The sequence below is a fragment of the Nyctereutes procyonoides genome, unplaced genomic scaffold (genome assembly GCF_905146905.1).
Source record: "Nyctereutes procyonoides isolate TBG_1078 unplaced genomic scaffold, NYPRO_anot_genome, whole genome shotgun sequence".
In the NCBI taxonomy this organism is placed as follows: Eukaryota; Metazoa; Chordata; class Mammalia; order Carnivora; family Canidae; genus Nyctereutes; species Nyctereutes procyonoides.
This window is the reverse complement of record NW_026575135.1, coordinates 30,647,844-30,662,177: the sequence shown is the minus strand read 5'-3', so window position 1 is coordinate 30,662,177 and position 14,334 is coordinate 30,647,844.

Sequence of the window (14,334 nt, the reverse complement as noted above, 5' to 3'; positions counted from 1 at the left end):
CACGTGCATACACACACACACACACACACACACACACCTCATCATTTGTACTACTAGATCTTTATGTAGGAAAAATAAAAATGTATGTTCACACAAAAACAATAGGCAGATGTTTATAGCAATTTTTTATAATTGACTAAAGTAGAAATAATGAAAATGTTCTTCAGCTGGTCAGTGAATAAACTGTGGTAGATCCTTACAATGGAAAAACCAGTTGGCAATAAAAAGGAACCAATTATGCCACAATAATACAGATGAACTCAAATGTCTTATGCTAAAAAGAAGCCAGACTCAGATACTACACGATGTATATTGGTCTGGCTATGTAATTTGTAAGGCCCAGTACAAAATAGACATATGGGGCCTATTGTTCAAAAATTAAGACTTTCAATACAGTGACAGCAGAACATTAAACCAAGCACAGGACCTTTATAAGTGCAGATGTATGTGACTATATGGGTTACACTCCCATGAAGCTAGAACTGACTATATCATTTTGTTACTATGACATTCTCAGAAGGCAAATCTACAGAAAGAGAAAAAACGCCAGTGTTGCCAGGGGCTAGAATGAGAGGGAGGAAGTCACTACACAGGCATAAAGGAATGTTGGGGTAATCGGACTGTTCTGTCTTGCTAGAAGTAGTGACTACACAATTATGTGTATGACAAAATTCATACAACTGGCCACTGAAAAGGGAAAAATTTACATGTAAATTATATAAATCTGACTTAAAATCCAAGCATATATTAACATTTTATTGAATGGTTATAAATAATTCCAATGAAATGTGTAACATCATGCAACTAACAGAAACAAAATACGATGGGTGTGCTGGCTCAGTGGTTAAGTGTCTGCCATTAGCTCAGGTCATGATTTTGGGGTTCTGGGATTGAGTCTCACATCAGGCTCTGTGCAGGGAGCCTGCTTCTCCCTCTGCCTGTGTCTCTGCCTCTCTTTGTGTGTGTCTCTCATGAATAAATAAATAAAATCATTAAAAAAAGAAACAAAATATGATGGAAAGAGCAGGGATAATGACCTGGATTGGAATATCATACTGGACTCTTACGAGAAGAGTGAAATAGCTTTCATCATTTAATTTCTCTGGTTCACAATTTCATTATCCCAAAAAGAGAGTGGTAATAGTAAATCAAACTTATAGGGTGCTGAAGGATCAAATAAGATAATGTTTGTGAAGGTGTTTTTCAAAACATTTTAATATTAAAGCATTCTAGGATTGTTTTAGCAGTGGTAATAAAAGCACCAACTTACCACCTTTTATTCCCTCAAATTTAAAGATTTCTCACTTACTCTGCATACTTCTAATTCTGAAAAGACAATTGAAATCAGAAATTAAGTTTAACAATGTTCTATAGAACATACAACACACTTAATACATACCACATTTTAAACCTAGAAAGTGTTACTTGTTTTTACAAAGTGTTATATTCTTTGGGAAAAATCTGTTTAATACTCGGTGTACTGTGTTGAATTCTTACTTCTCAATGCAGTAAGTATTTTCTCCCCTAAGGCTAAAATGAATGTACAAATCAACAACAATCTTCCATTTTATTTCTAAGTTTTAGTATCCACTTTTGACAGTTTTGTAATATTCAAGTAATATGAAGAGTGATGAATCAATAATTGATTATAAATGTGTATGGGGATTAAATGGTCAAAATTTGCACAGTTCATTCAATTCTTAAGATACTCTTCATATAAATATAACCAGTCACACAATAATAAATATAAATTCAGGTAAGTACAGAGCTTAAAAAATTATTACATGGAACATTCTATAATCAGATACATGTCTCACATTTGCCTCTTAATTTGGAAGAAGAAAGGAATCAGAGTTCTGAGTTTCTGATAAGAATGTACCTCCCATATAGCACCTCATCACACTGCAGTCTAATTGTTTATTTAAATATATATTAGCTACTATCTGATTATGAACATCAATGGCAGGATAAGGGCCTTATTTCTATTTTTCAGCTATAATATCTTTTACTAGCACATAGCATTTGTTAATCATTTTTGCTTTCTAAGTAAGGAAAACCAGATGTCATTGGTAGACAGAGTGGCCAATTAGAACACTGAATGTTGTTGGAATACTTTAATACTGTTTCTTATTAGGTATGCATTATTGGGTATAAGACTTAGCCTTTCTTTTGTAAGCCTGGTTTTCTGAATAGTTAAGGGCCTAGAAAAATATTTGACTTGTAGCATTTTCTCAGTAAATATCAAATGTTAGATATCAGTTGTCAGATGCTTTTTCCCTAATGCATCATCATGTACTACTTCATGGGAGTGTCATAGTGGTCAAGTGTAATGATGGATGGGAAACATAAAAATACTCTCTTTTTATGTAAAGCTCTATTCAAAAGATGGTGAAATGAGAGTGCTAGACTCAAGTAAAGAGAGCTTGACCAGGAGCACAGCTTCTGTCACCAATCAGCTGAATTACTTTGGAGAAGATTTATAATATCTCCTGATTTTTTACTGTAAAATGAGGGGTTCTAAATTTCATTCTATATTCCAAAATATTTACTTCAGTTTAGCAGGGAAGCACATTCTATAATTAAAACAAGCTAAATACACAATTTTGCATAATGTTATTTGCTTCTAGCTTAAAATATACCACAACTTGGCACCTAAATAGAAAACTCAATTATAAGATTAATAAAATACAAACTGGGTTAAAGATTCCATTTTCAAATAGTTTTTTTGCTATAGTATACCAAGAGTGGTTTGTGTTTTTTGCATTCTTCAATTTCTGTACCATCAACTTTTTGCATTAGTATTTTGTCTCAACTAGATTACAAAATCCATAAATCGGGATCATGGGTTATATACTTTTTAAATCCCCATACTAGCTAGACATTGTCTTGCACTTAGTAGTTGCTTAATAGATATACAATAGACTAATTGATTCAAATCAATGTCTCTGTAATCAATCATACATTTTAGAGTATCGATCCATGATTGAGTTCAGTTAATGGACAGGCTGGACAGAGTCAACAAGCTCCTAAATTTCACTGCAGAATAAAATTTTATTTTTTTAAACTCTGCTTTAAACTATTTGAGAATATAATGAACTATAATCAATTACAGTCCTTATTGTTGGACGTCTAGGCCTATTATACAGTCCAGTGTAAGTGTAATTGTCTTACAATAATGATACAAGTAGAAATTCATAGAGATAAGACTAATGTATCTTCCTGAGGCAATTATAGTCCATTTTCCATTAGCCAGAATGAAGTAAGTTCCGTTTTTATTAGTCGCAGCTCTGACTGTGGAAGGATAGGGAGAGTGAAGGACAACATCTGATGTTCATGAGTCATCCTGTTTGTCCCTTCTTTGGCTAAGCTCCAGCTCCTAAGAGAAGTAAAACCTTGTTGTGGCTTTAAGATCGTGTCTTTCTTCCCATTCCACAATCAGTTACACATTACTGATAATAAGCATAATATTTTATTTTTGCTTTAGCGTGAGTGATCAATTACCTGCTAAAAGTGATCTATCACATGTTAATCTCCAATTTTGGTACGATAATGAAGTTTCCAAGCCTTATAAATGGACTTAAAGCAGATTAATTTTGAATAAACTGAGGAATTTGTATTAGTTTCTTCTCACTATCAGTTTAATTTATTTATGTAATGTTAAAATTTAAATTTGACCTAATAGAATTTTCAAATTTTCAGTGTCATTATCATCTACTGTGGTTTTTAAAAATAAGTTGATTTCTGAAAACAGCTTCTTCCCAATGAGAAATTGTATCCAGTAACTAATTTTGGTAATGACCATGGATTAAAATTTGTGAAATGAGTAAAAGCATAGTCTTAAGAGCAGACAGTTCACACCTTGGAGTATCAGGACAAAGGCTTTGCTGGCTCACAGTAATACAAATGTCCAGACTGCAGTTCAAGACATGACCTTTATTATGCATAAGTATTTTTTCCTTTGCAAGAAATAACTTTGCACATAAAATTTTATGCTATTTTCAGGCTTGGTTCGACTATAATAAATCTTTTACTGAATAAGCCTTAATACCAGTATGGAGAGCACAAGTGAATAAGTCAGAAAATGGTTTGACTTAGCAAATCTTGAAGTTATTACATGATTAGGAGGGATTTATGTGTTCCATAATCTAGCCTGGGAAAGACACTGTGATTTGTTCCATCTAAACTCTTTAATTAATAAAGCCTACATTCTCAAAATGTAATCTGATTTGAAAATATTCTCATTTTCTTCTAATCTTTGGGAGTATAACATAGAGAAAGAACATGGACTTGTGTTTTAGATGGTTATTTAAATGCTGTTTCCAATTTCCTGACCTTGAGCAAGTAATTTATTCTTTCTGAGCTTCAATTACTTCATTTTTGGAAGGAATATAGAATATTAACTCCACAGCATTGTTGTCAGAAGAGTGATGACAGATGTAAGATGCCTAGCACAGTGTCACATGTGTAGTAGGTACCCAATAAATGTTACTTCCTTTATTTGGGATTTCTTGTTTGTTTTCTATTTTTACTGATCTTTCACATGAGACTATTATATAAGCATTATGAGTTATCACAAAGTACATTTTTGTCCATTGAGAAAACAGGAGTTATCATCACATATTTCTGGAATAATTCTCATCCTTCAAGCTATAAAAATAATGGACTCTTATAATTCTTGTTATAATTTTTATTTGAAACTGTATAAGAAGTTTTGGGATATTCAAGTATCTTTATCCTGATTAATTAAGAATGTATATGTCATATTTTTCTCACCCCTTTAACCTTTAATATATGCTAAAAAATTAGAGTCTGATAGCAGAAAAATATAAAAAGGACAAACAACCCTAGCCCCAGAAGCATTCTTTTTTTTTTTTTTTTTTTTTTGACTATTGTTGAGAGAGGACCAAATTACCTGGCAGTAGGAGATTGGTTTCCCCAATAAGCAGATTAGCATGCAGGGAGTTTTTTGGGAGTCTCTAGAATTTAATCCCTGAAGAAGTAAAGGGAAAGAAGAAAATAGGAAGGGGAAAAGAAGGGAGGGGGAGGAAGAAAGAGGGGAAGGACAGGAAGAGTGGAGAAGGGAAGATGGGAGAGGGAAAGAAATAGAACAGAGGAAGAAGTTGAGCAGAGAAACATCATTTCAAGGGAAACATCAGATGGTCCCACAGGGAGGTCTAACTGTCCCACGTTGAGGTGAAATGACTGTTTTTTATTTCCCTAAAATGATCAGTCATCAAATGCAAAATTCTTGACAAAGGGACTGATCTTGAACAAAGCTAGTTCTCCTCAGTTGAATCCATAACCCTAAGTGGGTGGAGAACTGAGATCTCCTGGTGGCACTGTCAGCAGTGAGGGAAATAAATCCTTCATTCCTGAAAGGGGGTTGGTATAGCACACCATGTTACCTTCCTGTACATTTACTGTGCATGATGAGCTAAACATCCTCAATCCTTCAAAATATGGATACAATGACCTTCACTCATTTCTTCTGCAGATTTTTGCTGACTCATAAGTTCAGAAGTACCAGACTTTCCAGAGTCTGCTCAGAGCCTAGGTATGCCTCATCTATAAGAGATGTCCGAGTTCTTCATCAGTAAGAGATGTTGAATTAGATCTTGCCCAAAATACCTCAGTAATGCAAACACTCATGCTTCAGCAAAACAATTAAGTAGCTTATGTTTCTCTGTTCCCATACTATGTACTAAACAAATCTGTGTGTGTGTGTGTGTGTGTGTGTGTGTGTATAAAGGGAAAAATATTCAATCAGATTATGTTGACAGATAGGAATGGATAGAAATCCCAGGTTAGTAGATGAAGATATGGTTGTTTCAGACCATCTAACTGGAAGTTCAAATCTAGCATGTAATTTAGTTCCTAGTTTGAATAACCTCATAGCAACAGAGGGGAGCATTGTCCTCTTTCACAACAGATTAAGAGATGGAATTTTTCATCCTTGGTGGCTGTTGCAGTTTCTTTGCCTAATAGTTACAGTTAAATAATGATTACCAGTGTTTTAACATCCTCTCTTAGGATTTTTGGCTATTTGCACCTAATCATTTCCTTCTCTGTATTCTAAAAGCCGTAAGAATTGACTCAAAAAATATTATTTTAAAAAGGGAGAAATAGAGGAAATAATTTTATCATACAGGTATGGTCTATATGACCCCTCTCTGTAGAAAGCACTAATGAGTCTCATTAGAGGGAAGACTAAAGAAGATGGGCAACAGTGAATGAATCCAAGAGTTTGGTTGGGTTAAGAGGGCTTCCTGATACACATTCTCCTTTGCCTTCAGTTTCGAACAGGAGCTAACTACTACTATTTCTTTTGAGTGACATGAGAACAATGTAAACAAATATGATTCTTTGATTACTGAGCAAGTTTTTTCTCACTGTAGAATAACTTCTCATTATAGAACAAGTTCATTTGGCTTTCTGCACAAGTCAAATGTTCAAAACTAAATTACATTTTCAACTGAATTGTTCAACTGAAAGGTTTCTATGTAGTGCTCTTTTTTTCTTTGAAAAATCACAACATTGAAATTTGACTGTTTTTCATCCTCATCCTGTATTTTTCGAATAGGTACTATGTTGTGAAAAAGATCGGGAAACAGTGTGTCCAAGCATAAAAAAATGGGAGAATACTGTATCAAAAAGGATGAGTTTTGTTTTTGTTTTTGTTTGTTTTAAATGAGGATTTTCTGGTTCAGAACAATTCAGTGGTCCCTGCAATGTGATTTGGTATATGAGATACTTTATGTTTCTTTATCTGATCCTGTCTCTTAGCTTTTATGTTGCAAAGGTCATTGCATCTTTCACAGAAAATATGGCAAGATTGTGAAATTTTTCTTTAAAAGTGCCTATATATGGTGCTTAACTATCTTTCTCAATCCTGACAAATTATGGGAAGAATATTTCACTGTGATATAAGACAAATCTATTAAGTTCTAGAATATTAAAGAAAATATGAGAACTACATGTAAAATTGTTTAGCTTGTGAATGAAACAGCATCCTCTTTCTTGAGATTGGAGAAAGTGGTAAGTTTTTTTTTCTTTTTTGCAGACACATTTCCATGCCAGAAATGTTTTGTTTTCAATCCTGTTGGTGTCTTCTGACACTCTTCATTTTCCTTTTATGGCTTTTTAATTATTTCATTAATTTCACCTATCAGCATGAAGGATAATGCTCATTCAGAGTACGACATTTCTCCATTTGGCAAATTGTTGTTATAGAGGGTATTGTCAGTTTGATATTGAATTTGATAAAGTATCCCATCTAAACATTCAAATTTTAAATTTGCATAGCCTTTATATATGAGGACATTTTCTAATAAGTATCATTTAGGAAGTTCTAACTTACAATATTTTATAGCATCCAGTAACAATGAAGAAGATAATAAGGAAGTCAGGGTTGGCGGAGGGAGGTGACTGAAGATAAGTTGAGGCAGAAAATAGAAATAACTCTGTTTACAGAAATAGCTCTGTGCTGAAATCATGCTTATAAATCACCACAGGGAGAAATAGAACGTGTGCTGCAGATGCATATGATAACTGATGAAACACTGAATTTATTGTCTGTTTGGAAAGAAGTCACAAATAAAAAAATCAAATATATTATCCCTAGTAGAAAGGGTGACATCTACAACTCAATTCAGTGAAACGAAGGACCCTGATACTCTGCCATTTTTGAATTATCAGGTCAACTTAATTCCAGGGAGACCTGTCATTTCTCAGAGAAATAAAACCCAGCTGATGTTATTGTTAGCTACAATCCATTCACTGCATACCATGAGGGCAAAGAACCCTATTCTCCAGGGAACAGATTAGCGATTTTCTCCTTTTGGGGAAAAAAATCTGAAAGTGCCTTTTTTGAGCAGAAAAGAGAATGCAGAATGGCCCCAATAGAAAACTAATAGATTGAAATTGATAAAGGGGGATGGGAATTTCAAAGACTTTCAAACTTCTTTTATAGACAGGAAACACTATGGCCAAATTGGGTGGGCAAGAGAAGCTAGCTCTTTCTCCACCCTTCCTTCAGAAAGGAAAGTAAAACAGATACTAATGAGTCTTTTTTAGTATTCAAAGTTCTTTTCTTAGTTTCAGTAAGAAATTAATGAGTTCACAAATATAGGCACCAGTATATTTTATGCATATATAGAATGCTTGGATGTTTTGACATAGGGTGATAGTTTCATTTTACACTAATTTCCTTCCATATGGTTTTAACAAAAGTGTATTTGTCATTGAAGTCTTCTCCCCATACTGCGAAGGGAAATACAGCTTTTCATGATGACAGACACAGGAAATTAGACAGGCATTATACTAGATGAAGAGAGTTCCATAGCTACATTTGGGCTGTTGATACAGCAGCTCCCACACTATCAGCTTGGACTTATCCTCCAAAGAACAGCAGTGGGCGGAATGTTATATCATGTAGAGAAGAAAGGAAGAACCTAGAAGAAACACCTTCACAGCATTTCTGTCTGAAATTTCTGTGTGGCTCTAAATTCAATGTGAAAGATATTCTAATTCTTCTTCAGGTGTCAGAAACTTCTCCAGAGAATGTAAATGATAGATGAGAGCACCAAGCTGGAAATCACAGGGCTCTTACAAATACTGAGGATCTTAGTGCATATTTAGGTCTTCTCTTTTTCTTGATTAGCTAGCTAAAGGTTTGCCATTTTTTTTCTTTTCAAAAAAATGATTCTTACATGATTCTTACATTTGTTAATATTTTCTATTGTTTTCCTTTTCTGTTTTTGCTCTAATCATTATATTTTCCTAACATCTGCTTACTTTGGATTTTGTTCATTTATTTTTAGTTCTTTAAGTTGTTTATTTTTGATTCTTTTCTTGATTTATGTGATTATCCTTATAAACTTTCCTTTTAGAACTGCTCTTGTTGCATCCTGTAAGTTTTGGCATATTGTGCTTCCATTTCTCATATATATATATATATATATATATATATATATATATATATGGCAAAGAAAACATTTTAAATATTTAAAAAAGAAAAGAACAAGAGCTTATATATATAATTAACATATTTACATATATATGAATAAATAATTTCCTTTTTGATGTATCCTTTGATGCATCTGTTGTCCAGGAATGTATTGTTTAAGTGCCACATACCTGTGAATTTTCTAGTTTTCCTCCTGTCATTGATTGTTAGTTTTATACTGTTGTTCAGAAAAGATATTGATGTAATATCTATGTTTCCTCAAACTTATTGAGATTTGTTTTGTGGTCTAACATATGATGTGTCCTAGAAAACATTCCATGTGACCTTGAGAAAAATGTGCATTCTACTGCTTTGGATGGAATATTCTGTATGTGTCTGTTAGGTACATTTGTTTTTTATTGCTCCTCAAAGTTACTGTTTTCTTATTGGTTCTTTGTATGGGTTATGCACCTACTGTTAAGAATGGGATATTAAAGTCCTTAACTATTGTCATATTGCTATTTATTTTCCCTTTTAGTTTTATTTGTATTTGCTTTTTATATTTAAGTGCTCTGATTTGAGGTGCATAGATATTTACAATTGTGACATCTTCTTGAAGGATTGACCCCTTTATTATATAATGGCATTCTTTGTCTTGTTTGTATTTAGCTAATAGTCTGTTTTGTCTAAAGTAAGTATAGCTACTCCTATTTTTTTCGGTACCCATTTGCTTAAAATATCTTGTATCATCCCTTCACTCTCAGTCTGTGTGGGTCTTTAAGGCTAAAATTAGTCTCTTGTGGTCAACATTTTGTTAGATTTTGTTTTTTATTCATCAGCCACTTTGTGTCTTTCTTTGAAGAATTTAGTCCATTTATGTTTAAAGTAAATATTGATAGATAAGGACTTCCTATTGCCTTTTAAAAAGGTTTTTTCCTAGGAGGGGCAAGATGGCGGAAGAGTAGGGTCCCCAAATCACCTGTCCCCAACAAATTACCTAGATAACCTTCAAACCATCCTGAAAATCTACGAATTCGGCCTGAGATTTAAAGAGAGACCAGCTGGAACGCTACAGTGAGAAGAGTTCAGGCTTCTATCAAGGTAGGAAGACGGGGAAAAAGAAATAAAGAAACAAAAGGCCTCCGAGGGGGAGGGGCCCCGCGAGGAGCCGGGCTGAGGCCGGGGCGAGTGTCCCCAGGACAGGAGAGCCCCGTCCCGGAGGAGCAGGAGCTGCACCAACCTTCCCGGGCGGGCGGAAAGGGGCCCGCAGGGAGGTGGAGCAGGACCCGGGAGGGCGGGGATGCCCTCGGGCTCCCGGGGACACTAACAGACACCTGCGCCCCGGGAGAGTGCGCCGAGCTCCCTAAGGGCTGCAGCGCGCACGGCGGGGACCGACCGGAGCAGCTCGGAGGGGCTCGGGCGGCGGCTCCGCGGAGGGGGCTGCGGGGCGGGAGCGCGAATCCCACAGCGCAGGCCCCGGAGCACAGGGCGCCGGGACACAGCCCAGGATCCGGCCTCCCCCGGGACAGGCAGAGGCCGGGAGGGCCCAGGACAGCAAGGACGCTCCTGCCCGGAGCTGAGCAGATCAGCGGCCCCGCCCCGGAGCCTCCAGGCCCTGCAGATGCAAAGCCGAGAGCCCCGAGCCCCGTAGTTCCTGCAGAGGCTGAATCCAGGCCTCTAGAGTTGCCATAGCAACTGCAACTGTTCCTCCTGAGACCTCACAGGGTAAACAACCCCCGCTGAGCCCTGCAGCAGGCAGGGGCAGAGCAGCTCCCCCAAGTGCTAACACCTGAAATCAGCGCAGCAGGCCCCTCCCCCAGAAGACCAGCTGGACGGACCAGTTCCAGGGGAAGTCAAGGGACTTAAAGTCTACAGAAATACTCCCCCGTGTTATTTTTTTCTTTTCTTTTTTCTTTTCTTTTTGATTTCTGATTGCTTCCCCCACCCCCTTTTTTTTTCACCTTTCTTTCTTTTTCTTTCCCTTTTTCTTCTCTTCTTTCCTTTTTATTTTCTTTTTCTTTTTTCTTTTTCTCTTTTCTTTCCTTCTCTCTCTTTCTCTCCTTTTCCCAATACAACTTGTTTTTGGCCACTCCGCACTGAGCAAAATGACTAGAAGGAAAACCTCACCTCAAAAGAAAGAATCAGAAACAGCCCTCTCTCCCACAGAGCTACAAAATCTGGATTACAATTCAATGTCAGAAAGCCAATTCAGAAGCACTATTATACAGCTACTGGTGGCTCTAGAAAAAAGCATTAAGGACTCACGAGACTTCATGACTGCAGAATTTAGATCCAATCAGGCAGAAATTAAAAATCAACTGAATGAGATGCAATCCAAACTAGAAGTCCTAACGACGAGGGTTAACGAGGTGGAAGAACGAGTGAGTGACATAGAAGACAAGTTAATGGCAAAGAGGGAAACTGAGGAAAAAAGAGACAATCAATTAAGGACCATGAAGACAGATTAAGGGAAATAAATGACAGTCAAAGGAAGAAAAACCTACGCTTAATTGGGGTTCCCGAGGGCGCCAAAAGGGCCAGAGGGCCAGAATATGTATTTGAACAAATCCTAGCTGAAAACTTTCCCAATCTGGGAAGGGAAACAGGCATTCAGATCCAGGAAATAGAGAGATCCCCCCCTAAAATCAATAAAAACCGTTCAACACCTCGACATTTAATAGTGAAGCTTGCAAATTCCAAAGATAAAGAGAAGATCCTTAAAGCAGCAAGAGACAAGAAGTCCCTGACTTTCATGGGGAGGAATATTAGGGTAACAGCAGACCTCTCCACAGAGACGTGGCAGGCCAGAAAGGGCTGGCAGGATATATTCAGGGTCCTAAATGAGAAGAACATGCAACCAAGAATACTTTATCCAGCAAGGCTCTCATTCAAAATGGAAGGAGAGATAAAGAGCTTCCAAGACAGGCAGGAACTGAAAGAATATGTGACCTCCAAACCAGCTCTGCAAGAAATTTTAAGGGGGACTCTTAAAATTCCCCTTTAAGAAGAGGTTCAGTGGAACAATCCACAAAAACAAGGACTAAATAGATATCATGATGACACTAAACTCATATCTGTCAATAGTAACTCTGAATGTGAACGGGCTTAATGACCCCATCAAAAGGCGCAGGGTTTCAGACTGGATAAAAAAGCAGGACCCATCTATTTGCTGTCTACAAGAGACTCATTTTAGACAGAAGGACACCTACAACCTGAAAATAAAAGGTTGGAGACCATTTACCATTCAAATGGTTCTCAAAAGAAAGCAGGGGTAGCCATCCTTATATCAGATAAACTAAAATTCACTCCGAAGACAGTAGTGAGAGACGAAGAGGGACACTATATCATACTTAAAGGATCTATCCAACAAGAGGACTTAACAATCCTCAATATATATGCCCCGAATGTGGGAGCTGCCAAATACTTAAACGAATTATTAACCAAAGTAAAGAAATACTTAGATAATAATACACTTATACTTGGTGACTTCAATCTAGCTCTCTCTACCCTTGATAGGTCTTCTAAACACAACATCTCCAAAGAAACGAGAGCTTTAAATGATACACTGGACCAGATAGATTTCACAGATATCTACAGAACTTTACATCCAAACTCAACTGAATACACATTCTTCTCAAGTGCACATGGAACTTTTTCCAGAATAGACCACATACTGGGTCACAAATCGGGTCTGAACCGATACCAAAAGATTGGGATCGTCCCCTGCATATTCTCAGACCATAACGCCTTGAAATTAGAACTCAATCACAAGAAGAAGTTTGGAAGGACCTCAAACACGTGGAGGTTAAGGACCATCCTGCTAAAAGATAAATGGGTCAACCAGGAAATTAAGGAAGAATTAAAAAGATTCATGGAAACTAATGAGAATGAAGATACAACTGTTCAAAATCTTTGGGATGCAGCAAAAGCAGTCCTGAGGGGGAAATACATCGCAATACAAGCATCCATTCAAAAACTGGAAAGAACTCAAATACAAAAGCTAACCTTACACTAAAGGAGCTAGAGAAGAAGCAGCAAATCGACCCGATGCCCAGCAGAAGAAGAGAGTTAATTAAAATTCGAGCAGAACTCAACGAAATTGAGACCAGAAGAACTGTGGAACAGATCAATAGAACCAGGAGTTGGTTCTTTGAAAGAATTAATAAGATAGATAAACCATTAGCCAACCTTATTAAAAAGAAGAGAGAGAAGACTCAAATTAATAAAATCATGAATGAGAAAGGAGAGATCACTACCAACACCAAGGAAATACAAACGATTTTAAAAACATATTATGAACAGCTCTACGCCAATAAATTAGGCAATCTAGAAGAAATGGACGCATTCCTGGAAAGCCACAAACTACCAAAACTGGAGCAGGAAGAAATAGAAAACCTGAACAGGCCAATAACCAGGGAGGAAATTGAAGCAGTCATCAAAAACCTCCCAAGACACAAAGGTCCAGGGCCAGATGGCTTCCCAGGGGAATTCTATCAAACGTTTAAAGAAGAAATCATACCTATTCTACTAAAGCTGTTTGGAAAGATAGAAAGAGATGGAGTACTTCCAAACTCATTCTATGAGGCCAGCATCACCTTAATTCCAAAACCAGACAAAGACCCCACCAAAAAGGAGAATTACAGATCAATATCCCTGATGAACATGGATGCAAAAATTCTCAACAAGATACTAGCCAATAGGATCCAACAACACATTAAGAAAATTATTCACCATGACCAAGTAGGATTTATCCCCGGGATGCAAGGCTGGTTCAACACTCGTAAAACAATCAATGTGATTCATCATATAAGCAAGAGAAAAACCAAGAACCATATGATCCTCTCATTAGATGCAGAGAAAGCATTTGACAAAATACAGCATCCATTCCTGATCAAAACTCTTCAGAGTGTAGGGATAGAGGGAACTTTCCTCGATATCTTAAAAGCCATCTACGAAAAGCCCACAGCAAATATCATTCTCAATGGGGAAGCACTGGGAGCCTTTCCCCTAAGATCAGGAACCAGACAGGGATGTCCACTCTCACCACTGCTATTCAACATAGTATTGGAAGTCCTAGCCTCAGCAATCAGACAACAAAAAGACATTAAAGGCATTCAAATTGGCAAAGAAGAAGTCAAACTCTCCCTCTTCGCCGATGACATGATACTCTACATAGAAAACCCAAAAGCCTCCACCCCAAGATTGCTAGAACTCATACAGCAATTTGGTAGCGTGGCAGGATACAAAATCAATGCCCAGAAATCAATGGCATTCCTATACACTAACAATGAGACTGAAGAAAGAGAAATTAAGGAGTCAATCCCATTTACAATTGCACCCAAAAGCATAAGATACCTAGGAATAAACCTAACCAAAGAGGTAAAGGATCT